Source organism: Durio zibethinus, chromosome 11, assembly GCF_047325235.1.
Source record: "Durio zibethinus cultivar Kanyao isolate XHJ-2024 chromosome 11, ASM4732523v1, whole genome shotgun sequence".
In the NCBI taxonomy this organism is placed as follows: domain Eukaryota; kingdom Viridiplantae; phylum Streptophyta; class Magnoliopsida; order Malvales; family Malvaceae; genus Durio; species Durio zibethinus.
In genome coordinates this window covers 19594589-19618360 of record NC_143172.1, presented here as the reverse complement: position 1 = coordinate 19618360, position 23772 = coordinate 19594589, and the positions used below count along the sequence as shown (strand labels likewise).

General features: G+C 31.1%; 1 pseudogene; it reads right to left on the bottom strand.

Moving 5' to 3' along the window:
• The window catches only part of LOC111289899 (subtilisin-like protease SBT3.8), a 29123-nt pseudogene continuing 5351 nt past the window's right edge, over positions 1-23772 (bottom strand).

Below are 23772 nucleotides of genomic sequence, written 5' to 3'. Positions count from 1 at the left end.
AACAGAACTATTGGGCTTATTCAATTATTTCCTTTCAATGACCAACTGAAAGAGTGGAGGTCTTTAATTTTCATCAGCATAATTTTGTAAATTTGTGTTCTTGCAGATATAGGAATGGTCACATTGTGTACTCCATCTGTCCAGGTTAGGCTGCCAAAATAGTATCCTGTATATACTTTGTGGAAGGTGGAGACTGTAACTTGAAATGAGATGTTCTGGGCCGCATAGTTGAAAACTAAAGTGTCAGGCGTTACAGTTATGGCTATGCCAAATGGAGGTTCGACTAGTACTTTGTATGTGGAGTTAATTAATAGGAAAGATCGTTAATTAATAGGAAAGATATAGACAGACAAATACCTGTGGTGACAATTGCTGATCTAATGGCAGCAGGGGACCACTTGGGGTGTTTTGCTTTGAGTAGAGCAATAATGCCTAAGATGAGAGGAGCTGCCATTGACGTTCCAGAATGAAGGGCAAACCCACTACCCATGAAGGGATCTAAGGGAGAACTAGCTGCTAACATACTTACACCAGGCGCAGCTATATCTGGCTGTAGTTAACATAAACAAAAGTTGGTCAGTATCTGATGAATAAAAAGTTTCTTATCGGCGTATTCGTTTATTTCTTGAATAAGCTACTTGTAGACATTCATTTGTATCCGAAGTTAATTGAGATTAATTTTTTTTATATATATTGTTATAGTAATATAATATTAGTATAGTAGTATTATTACTATTAGTGTTATTATATCATAGTATATAATATAATATATTATATTAACATTATTACTATATTCATCATTTTAATATATTATATTATATTATTATCATTATTATTATTATTATTAATTTCGTTTTTTTCCTTTTGCTTCAATCATTTTGCCTCAATTTGCACGTGAACAAGAAAATCTAGAATCAGGATTAGAATCCCACCAGCATGGTCAAAGTTTTAATGCAAAATTGTATTAATATGATTGCTAAAATTCTGTGATCTAAAATCACGTTAGACAGAACTCAATCTTAAGATTCAAGCTTGTGATTGATTTTGTATGTTTCTTAGAATTGGTTCTAAAGTTACCTATAAATTGAACTAAATATTAGAGGTGCAACACGGTGAAAAAAGAGAAAATTGCTGTGAAAATTGTTTTGGTGTTCTTTTGGCAGTAGAAATTTTTTAGATTTCAATTTTGGGATTTGGGATTCGATTTGAATTTTCTAGCTTGAATTTAGGTTTCTAAAGTTAAGTTTAACGTTTTAGAAAAGTTTCAAGAGAGATCTGGAAAAAGCTAGGGAAAATCTGAAATTTTTCTAAGAATTTCTAGGTTTTGAGATGAATTTTTAAAGTTTTCGATGGATTTTTTGACACGGGTTTGAATTTTTTGACGAGATTCCAGCCAATTTTTCAGAAATCGGTAACCAAATCTGATTTTCGGTTGAATATTTAGGTTGTTTTTAGAGAAAGGTAAGAGGAACTTAAAGCTAGAAAAAGAAAGGGGAGGAGGTTTCTAAGTAAAAAACACCGAATCTAACTTTTATACTACTTTTATACGACATCGTCCTGGGTGACCTAGGATCTGTGTGAACCTGAGCTAGACTCGTGCATCGACCCGAATCGTAAGGTTTCCTTTTTCCTTTTTTTTTTATTTTTAGATTTTTTTTTATTTTATTTATCTTATTATTTTAATATTTTATTTTATTTTATTTTCAGTTTTATTTTACTAGTTTTCATTTTTTTTTCAAAAAATAATAATAAAAAAATCTTTCTTTTTGGAGAAATAAAATAAGCCAAAAAAACAACGACAAAGAAAAAAAAAATCATAAAACAAAAGGAAAAAATATTTTCAAATAGGAGACATCATAAATCAATTTTTTAAAAAATTAAATAAAAAATAATATATAAAAATAATTTTTATCCTCTAATCATTGGAAGTTTGCTTTCATAATTAAGTCTTACCAAACTATTAGGAGACTTAATAAAATACTCCAAAATTTTTAAAAATTATTTCGCGATAAAATCTCACCAAACTATTGAGAGATTTACTTCAAAATAAGTCTTACCAAACTATTGAAAAACTTTACTAATTTTTTTGAATAAAATATTACAATAAACCCAATGATGGAGCATTTTCAGAGCGAGACACTAGTCTCCATTAATACTCTTGAGGTGAGAGAATTATTTTAAATTACTACCAAACTATTGGGACAATTTTAAGATATATTTTCAATATTAAACTATCCGATAAATTACAAATATGATCAAGGCTTAGATAATCTGAAATCTAACTAGTACCATTTTTTGGATGGGTGTTTTGGGGGTGCTATAACATTTCTCATGCATAACCGTACTCCTGAACTTGAACTCTGGTTTCGTGGATCAGATTTAATCATATGGCTAATCACACCTAAACAAAAATGATTGATGGTGACTCTATTAATCCATATCTAGTGGTAGGTACACATATTTATATGTTATGATAGTTTGGCAACTCTATTGGGGAACATTGAGAACCATGCCAATAAATAATTTCTTATTATCCAAGCCTTGCTTAATAAATTTGAGATTAGCTTTATTCTTTTTCATTGCTTATACTTGCTTTATTATTTTCCTTTTCATTATGTATACTTACTTAATTATTCATTTGTCTTTCTTTTTATTCATTGCTTATATTTGCTTAATTATTTATTGTATATATACCTGTTATTCATTTGCATATACATGACATAAAGCTCTCCACCCGGGCTCTACCTTTAGGAGAGAGTAAAATACCTATGCCCTCATGAGATTTCATGCCTCTGCATAGGCCTACGAAACAGTCCCACTTAAATTGAACATTTTCACTTACATTCTATGATGGGTGAGGATTGGGGTGCCTTACTAGTCTTGATGGATAATGATGTAAAGAACAATTTGAGAACCTTTTATAATTAACCTAAACCACATATAGTTAACCTTAAGAACCCAACCATAGATAGAGCCTTATCTTTTCACCTCTTTGTAGTCAATCTAAATTTCAAGGTCATGCTATTATTTTACTTGTTATGGTACCTATTCTATGCTTTTTTAGAAATGACTAATTGATCTTTTTATCTTTTTTATTTCTTTTCTTCTTGTGCATATTCATAAACATACTTGCAGATTGCATAGTATTTTGTCCTAAAGGTCATTTCAACAAATCTCATAGACTTCACAGAATGCCAGGTTTGCGCCTTATCTACACTATTTAAATGTAACTCTCCCACAAATGTAAAAATAGAATCAGAAAAGAATGAGATTGTTTGCCACTTGGTTATATCTCTACATTACTAAAGGAAGTTCGCTTGCTCCTCAAATAGAATGATTTGAAAAGCCTATCAAATATATGAAACATTATGACTCATTCAAAATAAGAAGCTTTTTGTTAGAAGTTTAGGAATATTGCATATCTCTTGTCAATAGATATTGATAACTCATTCATTAGGATGATGGTACAGTTCTGAGATCCTTCTTACCGTTGCTTCATCTTTAACAAAGTTGATTTGGTACCGACTATAAAGGAGTACTTGACTTTAGTATGTATGTATCTACTATATCCAGACAGAATATATGTGAAGAAGCACAAATTAAAAAATCGTAAGAAATTAGGCTAGATTTTAGGAATGGGAAAAAAGATCATAGATTCTTATATTCGAGAAAAAGAAGAGCATAAAGGTATCTCATAGGAGATTCTTCAAGATTTCATTGTTAAGCATCTAGATGATGATCACGGAATGAATGTATTTGCTCTAGCCATATATGGGTTGGTCATTTTCCCCAAGGTTTTAGGCCATGTTGAGATAGAAGTGATTGATCTTTTTGAATAGATTAAAAAAGAGTGTAATATTTCCCCAACTATCTTGATAGAAACCATCAGATCTCTAAACTTTTGTAAGCAGAATGACAAAAAAAGATTTATGGGTTGCATACCATTACTATATCTGTAGATGAAAAGCCATTTCAAATGCAAGAAGAGTGTCTTCTTCAAGCTTTATTTTCACAATCAAATCCAAATTAGGGAGTTCTGTCAGAGTATGTGGCAAAAAAAAAAACTCAGAATGAATGGAAATATTTATTGCAAGAGCTCACAATTGATTAAGTAAAATGATTAGCTCCATGGATAAATAGGAAACTTATGTTGTATCAATGTAGAGATGAGACAGGGGTTCCACTTTTAGGTTTATAAAGGTCAACGAGTTATGTGTCACTAATGGTAAGGAAACAGCATGGAGCCGAACAATTTACTCATATAACTTATAAGCCTAGCCAGTTTAATTGTTCATAAGGAGAACCCGAGACTTTTTTGAAGATTGATAGTATGATCAAGGCTTGAAAGAAGTCCAAAAAGGTAAGTCCTTGACTATTTACTGATAAAGCCACTCAAAAATATCTAATTTGGAAAACCAAAAAAGGGTAAGAGGTGGCACTTACGCCTAAAGACCATTACCGATTAGTAGACCATGAGTCAGATTATGTGCCTTTAGAACCAAAGTCTGCAATGAGAGAACATGAAGCAGAAAAAGAAACTGAAACAAGAAATTTTGAAACTTTAGAAAGAAAAAGACCAATGGCATAATAAAGCAGAAAAACTAGAAATCCAAGTCCACAAGATTTCTAAAAAATATAGCAAGGCCCAAAAGGTTGTCCGAGAATGGGATGATACCCTTAAAGAATTGAGAAAGTTGCAATAAGAGCATAAGAGATTGTGCATACAGGTGCAGGTCAAAGAGATAAAGAACACAGAGCTGGCTCGTGAGAATGAAGAGTTGAAAATAGAATGTGCACAAATAGAAGATGATTATGTTAAAGTTCAGCAAGAAAATGAAATGCTCTTAAATTACATTTTAACCCTGAAACTAAAGTTGGATGACTAGAAAAACCATGTCAGAACACTCATGGAAAAGCATAAGGAATTATCCTATCAGGTGTGGTTCGACAAAAGAAAAGGGTTGGGAAGACAAAAGTATATAGAATATCTCATAGCTCAGATAAGTAAAGTAATAATTAAGGTAGGTGAAATAGCAGAAGAGGCTGAGACGCTGAGAGCTTCAGTCATACCAGTAAAAGAGCATGGACAGATATTGCTAAACTTCATTAAGGATGCTAAAGATCAGTATAAGCAAGTTAAGCATTTTTATAGAGGCACAGTATTAGATTTGATGTAAAATAGACTCCTATAAAATAAATGAAAGTTCACTTTTGTTGAAATTTTTTTAAGGGGTAAATATTTTCTTTTCTTTTCCATGCATTTGCATCACATTCATTCATTATCATAACATCATAATTGATTTTTAATTGTGGTACTAAGGTGCAAGAATAGCTACACATTCATAAAATACCCAAGCTAAAGCCAAGAAGATGGAGCAAGACAATGTAAATTGTCTTGAAATGATAGAAAAGGCTCAAGCGGTACTTGAAAGAAAGTTAAACAAAATCCTGAAAGGCCTAGAAAAGACAAACAAAGTAAAGGCAATAGAGGAAGATACCTTACCTGAAGCTATTGAATCAACATATCCTCCAAATTTTGATCCACAACAAACTCAAACTGTCCTAATCTTCTAACCTCAACAAGTAACTTTTTCAAAGCATAACTACCCGGGAATGACTTATGCACCCAATCATGAGAACGTCCAGAGTTATGATAATCTTATTTTCATTGAAAAAGTAGTTGAGCCCATTTAACTCCCTACTCTGGATGAGATAAAGGAGAAAGAAAAGCTACAGACAACTACGCTTTTAAAAAATTGTAAGATTGATCAAGCAATAAATAGGCTTAAAAAAATATTACGAGCTATAGAAAGAATTGATTTTTACGAATCTATGGATGCAGTGGGGCTTTGCTTAGTACCAGACGTAGTGATGCCATCCAAATTCAAAGTATCAAAATTTAAAAAGTATGATGATACTAAGTGCCCTATCACACATATTACAATGTATTGTCGTAAAATGACAGTATATGCTAGCAATGAGAAGCTACTCATGCACATCTTTCAAGATAATTTAACAGGGCTTGCAACAAGGTGATATGTCCACTTAGATGAGACCCATATAAAAACATGAAAAGATTTGACCTAGTTCTTCATCAATCAGTATCGCCACATTATTGACATGGCCTCTGACCGTCTTTCTTTATAAGGAATGGAAAAGAAAGCATCTGAATCATTCAAGCAATACGTCGAAAGGTGGTGGGATGTAATTGCTCAAGTACAACCTCTTTTGATAAAAAAAAACTACAGTACTATTTGTGAGCACCATAAAGTCACCATATTATGAAAAAATGATAGAAAACGTGACTAAAAACTTTGCTGATATGGTGATTTTGAGAGAAATCATAAAAAATACCATCAAAAATGGTAAATTTAAGGGAGGAGAATCTTTCAAAAGAGCATCTAAAAAAAAAATGAGGCTCAAGCTATGAATCTTAAAGGGCAGTAATTCAAAAGTTACTCTCGACCAATACATCCCACATACCATCACATCGTAAGTCATGCTTCCACCTATCAACTGACTACATGACCTTCTTATCCATCTTCACCAAAGCCTTTTACTCCCTCAGCTAACACAACTAGTGTTTAAAAACTACAAATCCATGAGAGACTTATATTCGATCCTATCCCTATAAGTTACATTGAATTATACCAAGAGCTTTATAAGAACCACCTAATTACTCTTATTCCTGCTAAACAGCTTGAACCTCCTTACCATCACACATACCATCACACATATCCCACATACCATCACACCGTAAGTCATGCTTCCACCTACCAACCGATTACATGACTTTATTATCCATCTTCACCAAAGCCTCCTACTCTCTCAACTAACATAACAAGTAATGTTCAAGAACCACAAACTCGAGAGAAACTTATGTTTGATCCTATCACCATAAGTTACATTGAATTATACCAAAAGCTTTACAAGAACCACCTAATTGCTCTTATTTTTACTAAACAACTTAAACCTATTTACCTTAAATGGTATGATTCTAATGCCCACTATGACTACCATTTTGGAATGGTAAGACACTCTACTGAGAACTGCATTCCCTTAAAACATAGGGTGTAAAGTCTAATCAATAAAAGACTAATAAGTTTTCACACTAGTGGGAATTTAGTATCCAATGTCAGTGGGAATCCTTTACCTAACATACACTGAATGCTTTGGATAAGGGTAAAAGGTATATGAAAAGAAAGGTAAAAAAGTTGAAAATGTCATTTAACCAACTATATGATGCCCTGTATGAGGCTAAATTGATACAACCAGTAGCCCTATACACTTATATAGGATGATACATCCTCAAACAAATATATAAGTATCATAATAGAACTCCAAGGCATTCCATTGATGTCTGTGAACAATTTCATGAAGAGGTATAGAAACTAATTGACTCATATCAAATAGAGTTATATGAGGAGTCAGAACTTCAAAAATAGCCATGGCATATTTACATCCTCAAAAAATATATAAGTATCATAATAGAACTCCAAGACATTCCATTGATGTCTGTGAACAATTTCATGAAGAGGTACAGAAACTAATTGACTCATATCAAATAGAGTTATATGAGGAGTCAGAACTTCAAAAATAGCCATGGCATATATATGGGTGCTAAAGCCTGTCATCATTCGCTACAATGAAAAGCTAAAATCAATTGGAAATAAGTTTATTCTCAAGCTAGTAGCTTTCAAAGTTTCATGTCCATTTTTTTACAAAGATGAGAGGGTAGTACCATAGAGATATGATTGTGAGATGACGACTTAGGGGTAATAAAAAGTTATGTCAAAGTTTGAATCTACCAATATAACATGAGTAAAAGGTATAACTAGAAGTAAAAGATGTTATACTCTGAAAACCTAAAAGAGAATGGGAAAAGAGAAAGAGAAACAGACTAAACCAAAAGAGATTCTAAAGAAAGACTCCCCAAAGTTTATGCCAGAAAAAAAAGCTTGTGAGTTTTTGAAACTAGTCAAACATAGTAATACTCTGTGGTAGAGCAACCTAATAAGATGTTTGCAATAATCTCTTTACTATCACTACTCTTGAATTCAGAACCCCATGTAATGCCTTGCTAAAGGTATTGAACCAGGCTTATGTTACCTATAACGTGTTTGTGAAATATGTGAATCACTTGGTAGAGAACTAATGGTATGGCAACACATCTCTTTTAGTGATGATGAAATCTCACCTGAAGGTAGAGGGAGGACTAAAGCTTTGTACATCATTGTCAAATGTAAAAGTCATATAGTAGCCAAAGTCCTCATTGATAATGGATAGGCTATCAATGTTATATTCATGTCTACTTTAACCAGACTACCCTTCGATAAATCTTACATCTAAAGCAGTCATATGGTGGTTTGAGCATTCGATGAGACTAGATGAGAAGTTTTGAGAGATATTGAGCTACCTATACAAATTAGGCCATGTGTTTTTAACATAAAGTTTCAAGTTATAGATATCTCTCTGTCATATAGTTACTTATTGGAAAGATCATGGATCTACAAGGCAAGCACTATCCCTTCCTTGCTATACTAAAAGATCAAATTCAATATGAAAGGACAATTGATGATTATAATTAGGGAAGAAGACTTATTGGTGACCCAACCTATAAACACCCCATATGTAGAACTGTAAAAGAATCATTGAAATGCTCTTATCGATCTTTTAAACCCATCAGTGTAATAGGTGAACGGTTCAAATTCAATAAAATTATGATCAATTAGATGATCAATAAGGGTTGAAGTATCAGGTCTGGTTTAGGTAAGAGTCTATAAGAGATAAGAGGGCCATCAAAACTTAAAGATAACAGTGGCAAAGTAAGATTAAGTTATGAAATGGAAGACGTCTAAAGTAACAGTAAAAAGGTAAAGAATGGATCGATGGTTGTTCCCCATTTAAATGAAACTTTCATTCTTGAAGGATACATGTACTTAAAAACTGAAAAAGATATAAAAAAAGAACCAAGATGGAAAAAAGCTTTTGCCAAATTATCCATTCATATAGTGGATAATGAAAGTCAAAATGAGAAAACTTTGGTTTACCCATGCCTATCTAGCTATAAATTAAAAAATTGAAGGGTCATCCAGATGTTTATTATTTTTTATATTTTCTTAATTGAATCACATCTCATAACTGTTTATGCCCAAAAGTGTTGGGATAAACTCTTATGTTTGGGCCTTTTAGTTTTCATTATTTCAAAAAAACTAAGAGCAAGCATTTTGTCTATTTTTTCTATTCTATCCATTATCTCATCAAAGCATCTTGCCAATATTTCCTATTTCATCAACTTTCAAGTCTCCAAATGAATATAAAGGTAATCATGACAATGATCCAAAGTTTAATTTTAAAAATTTGATTAATACTGATAAACTCGATATTGAAGATGACTTTGAAGAATACATTTTATCTTCAGATTTAATGAGATTAATCAAACAAGAAGATAAATCCATCGAGCCTCATCAAGAAACTGTTGAAATGATCAATTTAGGTGATGTCAAAAATAAAAAAGAAGTCAAAATTGACAGTTCACTTCAAACGGTTAGTCGACAATAGTTAAAAGATTTGCTTCAGGAATTTGTAAATGCGTTTTCCTAGTCTTACCAAGATATGTCTGGGCTTGACACTAAAATAATAGAGCATAAGTAACCCTTAAAGCTAGAATGCAGACCAGTGCAGTAAAAGTTGAAAAGAATAAAGCTAGAGATGTTATTGAAAATCAAAAAAGAAGTAAAAAAATAATTTGATGCAGGTTTTTTGCAAGTGACCAAATATCCTAAATGGATGGCTAATATAGTACCTATCCCCAAAAAAGATGAAAAAGTATGAATGTGTGTAGATTATCGAGATCTGAACAGAGCCAGCCCAAAGGATAACTTTTCCTTACGTCACATAGATATTTTGATGGATAACACAGCCTGACACTTGATATTTTCTTTCATGGATGGATTCTCTGGTTATAATCAGATAAAAATGGCTTCGGATGACATGGAAAAGACCATATTTATAACTATGTAAGGAACTTTTTGTTACAAGGTCATGCCCTTCAAACTAAAAAAACATCGAAGCAACCTATCAGAAGGCCATGATAACATTTTTTCATGATATGATGCACAAGAAGATTGAGGTGTATGTGGATGACATGATTACAAAATCTCATAAAGGGGAAGATCATGTAGCTAATCTCAAAAAATTATTTAAAAGGCTAAGAAAGTTTTAGCTCAAGCTGAATCTGACCAAATGTACATTCAGAGCTATGTTAGGGAAATTGTTGGGATTTATAGTCAGTGAAAGAGGGATAAAAGTTGATCCAAATAAAATTTAGGCCATCCAAAACTTATCTTCGCCAAATACTCAAAAAAAGGTTCAAGGTTTCTTAGGCAGATTGAACTATATCTCCTAATTCATTTCTCAACTCACCTTTTAAATGTGATCCCATTTTTAAACTCCTTCGAAAAAATAATCCCAATGAATGGAATTAAGAATGTCAAGAATATTTTTATAAGATTAAATAATACTTGACAAATCTTCTAATATTGGTACCACTTATTTCAAGAAAACCACTAATTTTGTATATAGTGATATATGAAAAGTCAATGAGATATGTGCTGGGGTAGCAAGATGAATCTGATAAGAAAAGAAGGTTATTTACTACTTGAGTAAAAAGTTTATAGAATATGAGTCCAAGTACTCATCTCTTGAAAAAATGTGTCGTGCTTTAGCTTAAACAACTAAAAGATTCAAGCAGTACATACTCTACTATACAATCTGGCTCATAGCTAAGTTGGATCCCATTAAATACATCTTTGAGAAGCCATCACTATCAGGAAGAATTAAAAGATGGTAAGTAATGCTCTCATAATATGACAAAGTGTATGTGAGCCAAAAGGCAATCAAGGGAAGTGTCATCACTAAATTTCTTATGAATAGGGCCACTGACAATTATGAACCTATGAAACTTGACTTTTCAGATGAAAAATTGATAGACATCTCAAAAGTAGAAGAAGACGAGGATGAAACATGGAGAATGTATTTTGGTGGGGCTGCCAACGCCATGGGGTATTAGTTTGGAGCAATATTAGTATCTCCAACATAATATTACTACCCTATAACAGCAAGATTAAATTTTAATTACACCAATAATGTAACTGAATATGAAGTTTATATTATAGGATTGCATGCTGTTTTGGATAGAAAAATCGAGGCATTAAAGGTATTCGGAGATTCAACCTTGGTTATCTACCAATTAAAACATGAATGGGAGACAAGGACTCAAAACTCATCCCTTACCACAAATACATCTTCAAGTTATGTAAGCAATTTGAAAGTATCTAATTTGAGCATTTGCCTTGTGAAAAAAATCAGATTACAGATGTCTTAGCCACTTTAGCTGTAATGGTATATATTGGTTATACTGTTAAAAATTTAACCCATCAAATTAGGTATCAAGGATATACCAGTACATTACACTAACTTGGAAGAGGAAAAAGATGGCAATCTTTAGTATTATGACATTATATGATAGCTAAGGAATCAGCAATACCCAAATCAAGTAACAAAAAATGATAAAAGTGTCCTAAGAAGATTAGCTATGAGATTCGTTTTAGATAAGAAAATTTTGTATAAAAGAGGCAAAGAATAAGTATTATTGCGTTGCATAGGTGCCTCTAAGGCCAAGAAGATCATTCATGAAGTCTATGATAGTATATGTAGTGCACATACAAATAAACACATGATGGCTAGATTGTCAAGCCCCGAGATCAAGACATAACACGACCGTATTACCTTGAAAAAAATCTCAAAGTAATACAAAGCCTTCTTTCTTAAACATTCTAAAATTTTTCAATAAAACAATCTACCAAGTAAAATCCATATATTTAATTCAACTGATAATACATCTTTATATGTGCAAATACAAATCATATAAAATACAAAACTATCTCTTAAGATCTCATTGGCTAACATATTCTCCGATGATTAAGTAATCTTACCTATTTCATCTTCTAGCTTCACACAAGACCAACTAAACTCATCACTTAGTCATCTGTAAAGAAAAAGTAAAAAGGGAATGAGCAAACCACAGTTCAGTAAGTATAGGCTCACACACCTTATCAGATCAAGCATCATTTCTTACACATCATATAGATCATTCAAAACATTCATCAAATCATAATATCAAAACATTTCAAGATCATTGTTTTGTCAAATATTTCATAAATTCATAAATCAATGTCAAAATATGTCACTTCATAAATCATTGTAAAATATGCTATCATTCAAATATCATAATCAAACCAAATCATGGATCAATCATTAAAAATCATTGCAAACCATCATCATCATCATAAATCGTCATTATTATTGGTTTATCGTTAGCTACGGTCACTGCTATAACCCGTGACATTGGTCATATCGATAATTTCATTCTCATGATCATTGCTAACTATTATAACTTGTTAGCCAGGGTTTAAGTTAACTACTATTACCCGTTAGTCAAGATCGTAGAACTAGCTCTGGTGTCGATGATCCTACTTCCCAAAGATGTAAAAATGTAGCCATCATAAAATCATTCTTTAAACATAAATCATTTTCTCATTTCATTCATAAGCATGATCCATCATTTACATAGCGAAAACACAAAATAATCATATGCCTGATCCCATTTTCATATATCGAAAATAAAGAAATAAAACATTCATTCATTTAAAAACATATATATATATATACATAGATTTGAAAACAAGCAAAATGTGTGAGATTCTACTTACCTCCATTTGATTCCACCACTTAGTTTTTCCCCAAAAATAATTAATAGCCTATCCAAGATCATTTCAATAGATCAGAATTTAATCAACCCTTTTTTTTAGACCATTTATACAAAAATCAACTAAGTTACACAAAGGGTTAACTTAACTAATTAATACTGGCAGCCTGACCTCTTTTCATTAAAACAGTCATATCTCAATATATCCAAATCAGAATTATGATCTCTTTAATGCGTTAGAAACTAGACTTGATAAGCTTTCTAACCATGTATGGCACACCTCGTAATTCCTCGTAGATTAGTTATAACAATTTTTGAAATCCACATCATATACTGCTACCAAATAGACTGTATACCTTCTAATAAAAATTATATATTTATTCACAGGAAACTCCAAATTCAATTCCACTTGTTTCATTAGAAAGTAGACTCAATAAGATTTCCAAACATATATGGCTTAATCTTTAAATCCTTGTATACAAATTAAGAAGAATTTCGTAATTCAATCCTGATGCTGTTGTCTTACAGCTTGCATATCCTTAAGTTAAAATTAGACAACTCTTCACAGAAAACTCGGATTTGACTTTCGTTTCTTTCATTAGAAACTAGATTCAACATGCTTTCCAATGATATATAATAATCACAGCAATAATCTATCCATTAATAAAAAATTCTATTTTAATTTATTATTACAGATCACAGCATCTCATCCAAAAATAGAATTTCTCCTTCAATCTTTAAAAACTCAAATCCTTACTTTCAGCCTTCAAACTCCATTCAACAATCATCAATAAATCTTAAGAACATGAAATAAACAAAGTCCAGTAATTTACCCAAATAGATCATGAAGATTAATGAAAGATTTCATGATTTTTCTTGGTTTTGCTCTCAAAACTTCAACTCCAAATAATAGCAATCAACTTGATATTTCTTTTTAAATAAAAAGAGGGCATGTACTCACCTTTAAGGGATTAACTTGATTGTAACCTCTTATTGTGAATCTTCAACTTGATTTTTCATATTCTCTAACCATAAAGAAGATGAGAAAGAAGAACTCTATTTCATTTCTATTTCATGATAGTTAGATTTTTTTTCATCTAATACTTCAACCCTTTTTCTTTTACTAAATAATGTCTTAATAAATTGATGGGCTTTAGTATTAGTCTAGCTCAATTATTATTTGGGCTAGGGTATTACATAGATAGATCATGTGGGCTGGACATTATTGGCTGACAATGAAAAAAGATTGCATTGATTATGCTCGAAAGTGTCATAAGTGCCAGATTTATGTCAACAAAATCCATGCCCCACCTGTTGCTTTACATGTTATAGCATCGCCTTAGCCACTTTTTATGTAGAGAATAGATGTCATTGGTCTCATTACCCCGAAGGCCTTAAATGGGAATAGATTCATTTTTATGATGATTGATTACTTCACTAAATAGATCAAAGCTACTTTCTTCTCAACTGTGACTAGATCATTGGTCACAAGTTCATCAAAAGAGAGATAGTCTACAGATATGGGCTCTCAGAAAGGATCATCTCAGATAATGCAAAGAACTTGAATAACAAAATGATGTAAGAAGAATGTACTCAATTCAAGATCAAGCATCATAATTCAACTCTATACCATCTAAAAATAAATGAGGCAATGGAAGCTACAAATAAAAATATTAAAAAGATTCTAAAAAAATTACTGAAACATACAAGGACTGGCACAAGAAATTATTGTTTGCTCTACATGTTTATTGAGCCTTCGTGTGTACTTCTACTAGGGTCACTCTTTTTTTTTTGTTTACAAAATGAAAGCTGTATTGCCAGTAGAAGTAGAAATCCTGTCTCTAAGAATCAAGGGAAGTAGGATTAGAAAAGGCTGAATAAGTCCAAGAGCATTATGAACAATTAAACTTCATTGAGGAAAAAAGACTGACAGCACTTTGTCATGACCAGTTGTACTAAAAAAAATGATAAAAGCTCATGACAAAAAGATCCAACCCTATCAATTTCAAGAAGGAGAGTTGGTATTGGAAAGAATTCTTTCAAGCCAACATGATGATAAAGGGAAATAGACTACAAATTGAGAGGGATCATATGTTGTAAAAATAGCCTTTTCAAGAGGAGCTTTAATCTTATCAAAAATGGATGGAGATGAGCTTCCTAATCGTATTAAATTTGATGCCATGAAGAAATACTTCGCTTGAACCCAAAAAAATAGTTCAAGTTGAAAACCCAAAAGGGTAACTTGAACCCAAAAAAAAAAAAAAAAAAGAAGTTCAAGTTAAAAACCTAGAAGGGCGGCTTAAATTGAATGAAAGCAATTGGGAGGAATAGAATATGGCATCACTTGAAAGGCATACCGAAGTCAGTGAATTTTGAAGAACTTTGAAGCATCGAAGCATCATGTTTCAATAGAGTTTTTGAATAAACTCAAGATTTGTTGTCACGATTATCGAATCATTTGTTTTAGGGGCATTACTATCCCAAACAGTCGTCCCTATACATTTTCATTTTGTTTCTATGCCATCATCTGTAATTTATTGCTTATTCAAATAAATGTCCACTTTTGAATGCCTTTTCTCTTTATACCTAGCCAATATATATTTGCCCTTTCTCTTTCTACCTTGCCATGAATAAAAGAAATGCATAACTTGCATCTCATATTTTGAAATTGAGATAATGATCAATAATTGAACAAAGTCATAAAAACTTGTGTGTTACCTTGGAAAAATTAAAAAAGATAAGAACCAAATATGAATTCCTCCAAATAAGAGAAAATCATTGATTTTCAAAGTTTTTCTTAGGATGGAGATAAATACTTATTCAGAGTTTAAGGATAGTTTCTTTGTCAAAGGTATACAAAAATAAGAATGCAAAAGCTTTAGTACCACGATTAATGTTTCATTTCCATCATAGATAGGGCATGCACATGCATCATTCTGTTATCATTCACTCGATCTTGGCTCAGCCCAAATCATTTCTTATGATCATGGTTTTATCCCGGTCATTTATTTTTGACCTCAACTCGATTTTAGTTGCTTTTTTTTTACTCTTGGTTTCATCTCGGTCACTCGATCTTGGCTCAATCCAAATCATTTCCTATGACTCATGTTTTCATCCCAATTATTCATTTTTTATCTCGACTCGATCCTAGTCATTTCTTTCTGACTCATGGTTTCATCCTGATCACCTAATCTTGGCTCAATCTAGACCATTTCTTATGACTCATGGTTTCATTCTGGTCATTCATTTTTTACTTCAACTCAGTCGATCATTTCTTTTTGACTCATGGTTTTGTCTTAGTCACCCAATCTTGGCTCATTCCAAATCATTTCTTATGACTTGTGGTTTCATTTCGGTCACTCATTTTTGACCTCGACTCGGTCCTAGTTGCTTCTTCCTAACTCGTAGTTTCATCATGATCACCTGATCTTGGCTCAGTCCAGATCATTTCTTATGACTTATAGTTTCATCCCGGTCATTCATTTTTTACCTCAACTCGATCCTGTTCACTTTTTTTTTAGTTATGGTTTCATCCCAGTCACCTGATCTTGGCTCAGTTCAGATTATTTTTTATAACTCATGGTTTCATCCCGATCATTTATTTTCGATCTCGACTTGATCCTGGTCACTTTTTTTTTACTCATGGTTTTAACTCGATCATCCGATCTTAGCTCGATCCAAATCATCTTTCAAACACATGGATCTTTTTCGATCATTTTCACTTGCTGATTTAACTCGAATAGAGTAGGTGTTTAAGTCTTTGCATCATCTCTATCTAACAGAGATGTTTAAGTCTTTGCATCATCTCTATCTAACAGAGATGTGCAAAGAGGGGCAGCTTTAGACATCCATCTATGTCCAGAGTTAATTGAGATTAATTCCCTTGTATATATTGTTATAGTAATATAATATTAGTATAGTAGTATTATTACTATTAGCATTATTATATCATAGTATATAATATAATATATTATATAAGCATTATTACTATATTCATCATTTTTATATACTATATTTTTTTTTTTTCATTTTTTCCTTTTGCCCCAATCCTTACGTGAACAAGGAAATCTAGAATTATGATCAAAATCTCACCAACCTGGTCAAAGTTTTAATGCAAAATCGTATCAATATGATTGCTAAAATTTTGGGACCTAAAATCACGCTGGACAAAACTCAATCCCATGATTCAAGCCTAGGATTGATTCTATCTATTTCTTAAAATTGATTCTATCCGTTTCCTAAAATTGATTCTAAAGCTGCCTATAAATTAAACTGAGGATCAAAGGTGCAACACATGGTGAAAAAAAGAGAAAATTGCTTGTGATAATTGTTTTGGTGTTCGTTTGGCAATAGGAATTTTTTAGATTTCGATTTTGGGATTTGATTTGAAGTTTCTGGCTTGAATTTAGGTTTATGAAGTTAAGTTTAAGGTTTTAAAAGGTTTTGAGAGAGATCTGAAAAAAGTTGGGGAAAATCTAGAATTTTTCTAGGGATTTTTGGGTTTTGGGATGAATTTTTTAAGTTTGTGACGAATTTTTCGGCAGGGGTTTGAATTTTTCAAGGAGATTCCAACCAAATTTCTAGAAATTGGTGACCAAATCTAGTTTTTGATTGAATATCTAGGTTGCTTTTAGAGAGAGGTCAAAGGAACTTAAAGCTAGAGAGAGAAAATAAGGAAGGCTTCTAAGCAAAAAGCATCAAACCTAACTTTTATACTGTCTTTATATGACGTCGCCCTGGGTGACTTAGGATCCACGTGAATTGGAGCTAGACCCAAGCATCGACCAGTTCCAACCCGACCCGAATTACAAGGTTTCTTTTTTCTTTTTTTCTTTTATTTTCAATTTTTTTTATTTTATTTATCTTATTATTTTAAATTTTTATTTTATTTTACTGGTTTTCATATTTTTTTCAAAAATTAATAATAAAAAATCATTTTTTTTAGGAATAAAAGAAGCTAAAAAAAACAACAAACAAAAAAGAAAAATCATAAAAGAAAAGGAAATGTTAGCTCAAAGATTTGGAATAAACCAAGAGGGAGGTGAATTGGTTTTAATAAAGTTTTCAAAAACAATATTCAATAACCACAAATTTTGCTAAACAATTAAGCACAATAATTGAAAGTAAATAAGAGATAGAGATAGAGAAAATAACATCGCGATTTATAGAGGTTCGGTCATTCCTCAGGCACCTACGTCCTCTCTTTTAGCCTCTATTACCAAGGAGTTCAATCCACTATAAGTGTTGAAGATTACAACCAAGCTTCTCTAAGCTTTACAAATTCAACACAATATACTCTTAAGGGTTATCCTCCCCCTTAAGCTTATAAACTTACAAAACAGAAAAATGAAGTGTTTTGCAAACTCTAAGAACCTCACAAAGGTTGGGTGTTTGCTAAGTTGAAGTACACAAAGGTATAGACAAGAGAATGATGAATGAACAACAAAAAAAGTTTGGATACAATAAATACAAAGATATAGACTTTGAAGCTCTAAAAACTCTTGATTATTTGAGAGAATGAAAATATTACTTCTTGACTCTTGCTCTCTTGATTCCTCTATCTTCTTAGTGTGTTGGAGTGCCGCCTTTATAGAGAAAATTGATGAACTAACCGTTGAGGAAGCTTGGAGTGAAGAAATGCCCGTTGAAAGCATGAAAAAGTAACCGTTAAAGCATTCTGGGCAAGAACCGATCGATACCTTCCATGAAGGGATCGATTGGTTCATGTTTTGAACCATTTTTCACTTGAAAATTGCCTAACCGATCGATCCCTTATGTGGAAGATCGATCATTTTTCTAGAAATTCAGTCCTGGGGCATTCTGGTTGAAAACCAATTGATCCCTTCTAAAAGGGATCGATCCTGTCCATGCTGGGCGGTAGTTTCTTATTTTGTACTCTACTCACTAATTTGATCATAACTTGAGTTATACAAATCCAAATTACAAACAGTTTGAAGATTTAGAAACTATACTTAAAAAATTTCTATCTATATAAAGTTCATCACCTAATTCACTGTGTACGAATTATAGTGAATTTTCAAAGTTACCCCTTATGCAATTTTTCTGACAACTGCAAAGTGTCTAGTAAAAATTCAAAATCTTTTCTTAGAAAATTTAGATTTAGATTTTGTTTAATCCATTAGAAAGTAGACTCAAAGAGCTTTCCAACATTATAAAATTAAAATATTAAAAATTTTTCATTTAATACAAAAAAATAAAACAAATTCAATGTTGGAAAACTGTGTTCTTGTAAAACAGCTTTCTTAAGTTAATCTATTTCTCAAAACCAATATTGTCAAAATTGTATTAAGTCCAAAATGAATAAGTTCACTTTAAAAACAACAATTGGACTTTCATTTAAGCTCAAATCAATAATTTTTAAAAGTAAATTTGGTTTGAGAAATATGAAAACAAAGAAAGGTTTGTTTAAGCTTTTAAAATCATATTATTTATTTAGTACCAAAATATAAAATTGAAGAACATGTACTAAATAAATCTTTTTCAAAATCTTGATCAAGTTTATTTAGCTTTAATGTTTTGTCATTTCAAAATAAAGATCAATTCAAGGCCAACAACCTCCCCCTTTTTGATATGACAAAACTTAAAGATAAATTTGCTTGATAAAAGACTTTCTTTGAAACATTTAAGATTTTGAAAAACATTTTGGAAAACTCTCCCTCAAACGATGCATGGTAAAACTCCCTCTCAATTTTTGCATCTTAATCCAACACAACTCAACAAACATATGTTAATCAAATATATCAAATAAGCATAATCAAACATATGCATGTCAAGCACAAGTAAATTTGTCCATATGATATTTCTCCCCCTTTTTGTCATAGCAAAAAGGCATGAGCAAATTAATAAGCAAATAAACACAAAAAGGCATCATTAACAAATATATTCATAAAATATTTCTCCTCCTTTTTGTTTATGCTCTTTATACCAAATGTTTAAGCTCCTATATCTATTGCTATAAGCATACAAGAAGAAATATCTCTAAACTCTCTCCCTTTTTTTGTCATTTCAAAAGAAAGAGAGATCAATTCGAGGCATGGGACAAAGTGCTTGATACCAATAATATCAATAGTATTTTGAATACATGTAATCAAGTATAATATACACGATGAAGTTCACATACATGTATTCAAGCATAAAAACATAAGTGTATCCAATTTTAGCATTTTAGCACTAGTCATCATATTTACTACATGAAATTTATGAGTAAGGGATAATGAATGATATGCAATCTACTCATAAATCATGTTATCATAAGATGTGCTTATAACTTAAAACATCAATAGTAATTAAGCATAAATTCAAGCACATGCATATAAGCTCATACTAATTGTTAAGGATACCAATTGTTAAAGATATGTCTTTAAGAAGCATACCAATTGTCATCACAAAATAAATCAAGCAAAATTTTATTCTAATATTGCTCCTCATTTCAAAATAAAGATTAATCAATTTAAGACACACACAATTTTGCATGAAAGGTATAAGCTATATCAAGGATAGGCACATAAACAAGTGTCTATGAAAGTTAAAAAAAAAATTTTAGTAATTTTGATACCAATTGTTAGCAATTTTATTCAACAACTATCATAGAGCACACATACTTTAAGCATATGAGAGATTCATTCAATATATGCATAAATAGTAATCTTTCATAAGCTATCATATCCAAACAAGAACCCAAAAGCTCATATGTATATAATAAAGCATGAATACTAATGAGCAATAAGGTTTAATTATCATCATGTCATAATAAGGATTATTCAAGCATTTTCCAAACTTAATGAAAACATAAGCTATAGCAAAGAAATAATAAAAGTATAATTATTCAAATATAATCCAAATTATGCATAGCAATGTACTTAACTCAAACATATGCAAGTATTCAATCATATATTTCAATCAAAATCATACAAGCATATGCAAAACATATAAGCAATATACCCAAAAAAAAATGCAAGCATTTAGGCACAATTTGGTACATGCCATCTCAATGTCAATCAATGAACATGTATGTGAATTTCAAGTTTATAATTCATAATCTATGAGTCAAGGCAATTGAAAGATCAAGAAATCAATATATTCAACTCATATTCATGTTCAAAGATTTAAACAAATATTCATGCATTAAAAACTAGTAATCAAAATATTCAAGAACTAGGCATGAATATTAATGAAAGTGAATTAATCAATCCAAGCTTTTAAAAAAAATATTAAGATAAATTTTATCAAGTAGCTTGGTGATTAATTTGTGCAATGTGTTCATATCTTCAATCACAAAATCATATATTTGCACATATTAAAGCAAGCATGTATATGTATTCAAACTCATACATCATATCATAAAGTTGATACATTTACCTCCATCCATGTCAAGCTTTGTTGTTGTGCTCATTTGGCTTTGAATTCTCCAATCCACTTCATTTGAGCAAAACTAGGCTTGATTGATGAGGATGACATGCTTTACTTGCTATACTTGAAATTTCAAAAATGTAGGCTCATTCATGCTCATTTCAAGTTCTCCTAGCATAGACTTAGACAATTTTCTTGACAATAGATTTTCATTAGAAGCACCAAGAAAATCAATTGATAAAAATTCTACCAATTGTTAGAAAAAAATTTCATATTCTTAGTCATTATAGGCAAAGGAAAATTTATTCACTAAGAACAAGTTACCAATTGTAAGGGAGATATATATATTTAAGCTAGAGGTCATATATCAAGTTAAGCATCAAATGTCACAATACTGGCACTAAAACTAAAGTTCTCATCAAATGTGCAAAACATGAGTCCTTTCTAGATCATTTAGAAATATTGAACACAAATAAGACATATTCAATATTCATATACATTTTTAAAAAAAAATCACCAAAGAATATGCCAAAACAAATTTTAGGCCATATAAAAACTAAAAACTCAAGGAAGACATGTTTATCATCCAAAACATATTCAAGAAAATATTAGCACAAAAGCACAAATACGTCTACACAAATTATAAGCCATAATCAATAATGACTTAAGCTAAAAATTAGCATCATAAGAAATTCATTTACTTAAATCATGTTGCAACCATGTCAAGTCAAGAAAAATCACATTTATCATATATGCACACACTTGACAAGAACAAAAGCTGAACTAACAACATATATCATTAAACACAATTAGTTCATCAATACTTAATCCCAAACCAAAAGATAAGTCAATTAAGCATAAGTTCTAAAACCTTTCACAAATTAATGAATCAATTTAGCACAAGAGCAAGTATATTTGAAAATATTTTAAAAATTAAGAGATAAAAAATTTAAGTATTTTCAAATCATAAGCATTAAGGTCAAGTTGAACCAATCATCATATGAGCACATACCTTGACAAAAAATATAGATGAACAAAGAATCAATTTATCTTATTTAAGCACATAAGTTCATCAATTCATCAATCAAGTGTTATAACAATTTGAACATAACAATCAAGTTTTAAAAAATATTTCACAAGATCCAAGCACTATAAACAAATTAAGCAATTTTTAAACATCATGGTCATTCATGCTAAAATCATTCCTAACAAATATATTTATGCAAAATAAATGCATGTTCAATTCAAGCTCACATTTTCTCAAGTGAAATTGGTGTGTTCAAGATATATCAATAAAGCATATACCAATATCCATTAAGCACTCTATGTCTAACAAGAATAGGCAACCTAATTTTGCATAATCAATCAAGCATCCAAATTTCATCAAGAATAGGTAACCAAATTCAAATCTTTTTCAAATAAAAGTTTAAAGGTTACCCATCCCCATTGTGTGTCTAGAGTATTCAATCTTTAGTCTCACATTGTAGCTCCTTGCTCTAGCACACCTACAAAAGATAATCTCATTTGTTTTTTGGTACCCAAATTGCTTTGGATCCTTAAGAGTTAGTCACCAAGTCTCTTGTTCCTTTTGGAACCCATACTTGCCTAATTCTAAACGTGACTTTTCTTATAATAGGACAAGTATGTATAGTATGACCATAAAAATTACAAAAATTACATTTAATCATTTTAGTACTTAATGAACTCTTTAAAAGCTTTTGTTTTTCATTCATCAATTCATCAAATTTCTTTTTCAAATCAAAATTTTCTTTTTCTAAAAATTCATTTTTTTCTTTGAGAGGTTTTTAAATCTATTTTCAACTTTTCATTTTTTTTTCTAAAATATTTTTTGCATTCATCAAAAGATCATTTTCAACTTTCAATTTTGAAATCATTTTCTTATGTTTCAAATGCATATTTTCAAACTCAATTACTAAATCATTGTAAGCATCTTGTAACTCATCAAAAGTATAAGAATTTGAATCACAAGAGTTAGAGGTTACCTTTGATTCCTCAATGGTCATAAGACATGAAGGATGTTGGTTGGAAATTTATCTTTCTTGTAGCTCATCCAACTTTCTTCATATCTCACTTGAGGTTGAGCATTTTGAGACCAAGTTGAAGTTGTAATCATCTAAAGCTCCATAGAGAATGCACTTGGCCTTTGCATCATCTATTATTTACCTCATGTAGTTTCTATCATTTGAAAGAGTTCCAAGCCCTTTTTCAATAACATTCCAAGCTCTAAAATCTTGGACCATAATGAACACCTTCATCTTTTTTCTCTATTCACAAAATTCAAATTTATCCACCATAGGAGCTTTGAGGACTTCTTCAACATCTTGGAACCAAAATTGAGCCATAGGATCTTTTCTCAATGTGGTTAAACCTACAAAAAGAGACAAAAGCTCTGATACCAGTTGTTAGCTCAAATATTTGGAATAAACCAAGAGGGGTGTGAATTGGCTTTAATGAAGTTTTCAAAAACAATATTTAATAAGCACAAATTTTGCTAAATAATTAAACACAATAATTGAAAGTAAATAAGAAATAGAGATAGAGAAAATAACACCGTGATTTATAAAAGTTTGGTCTTTCCTTAGGCACCTACGTCCTCTCCCTTAGCCTCTCTT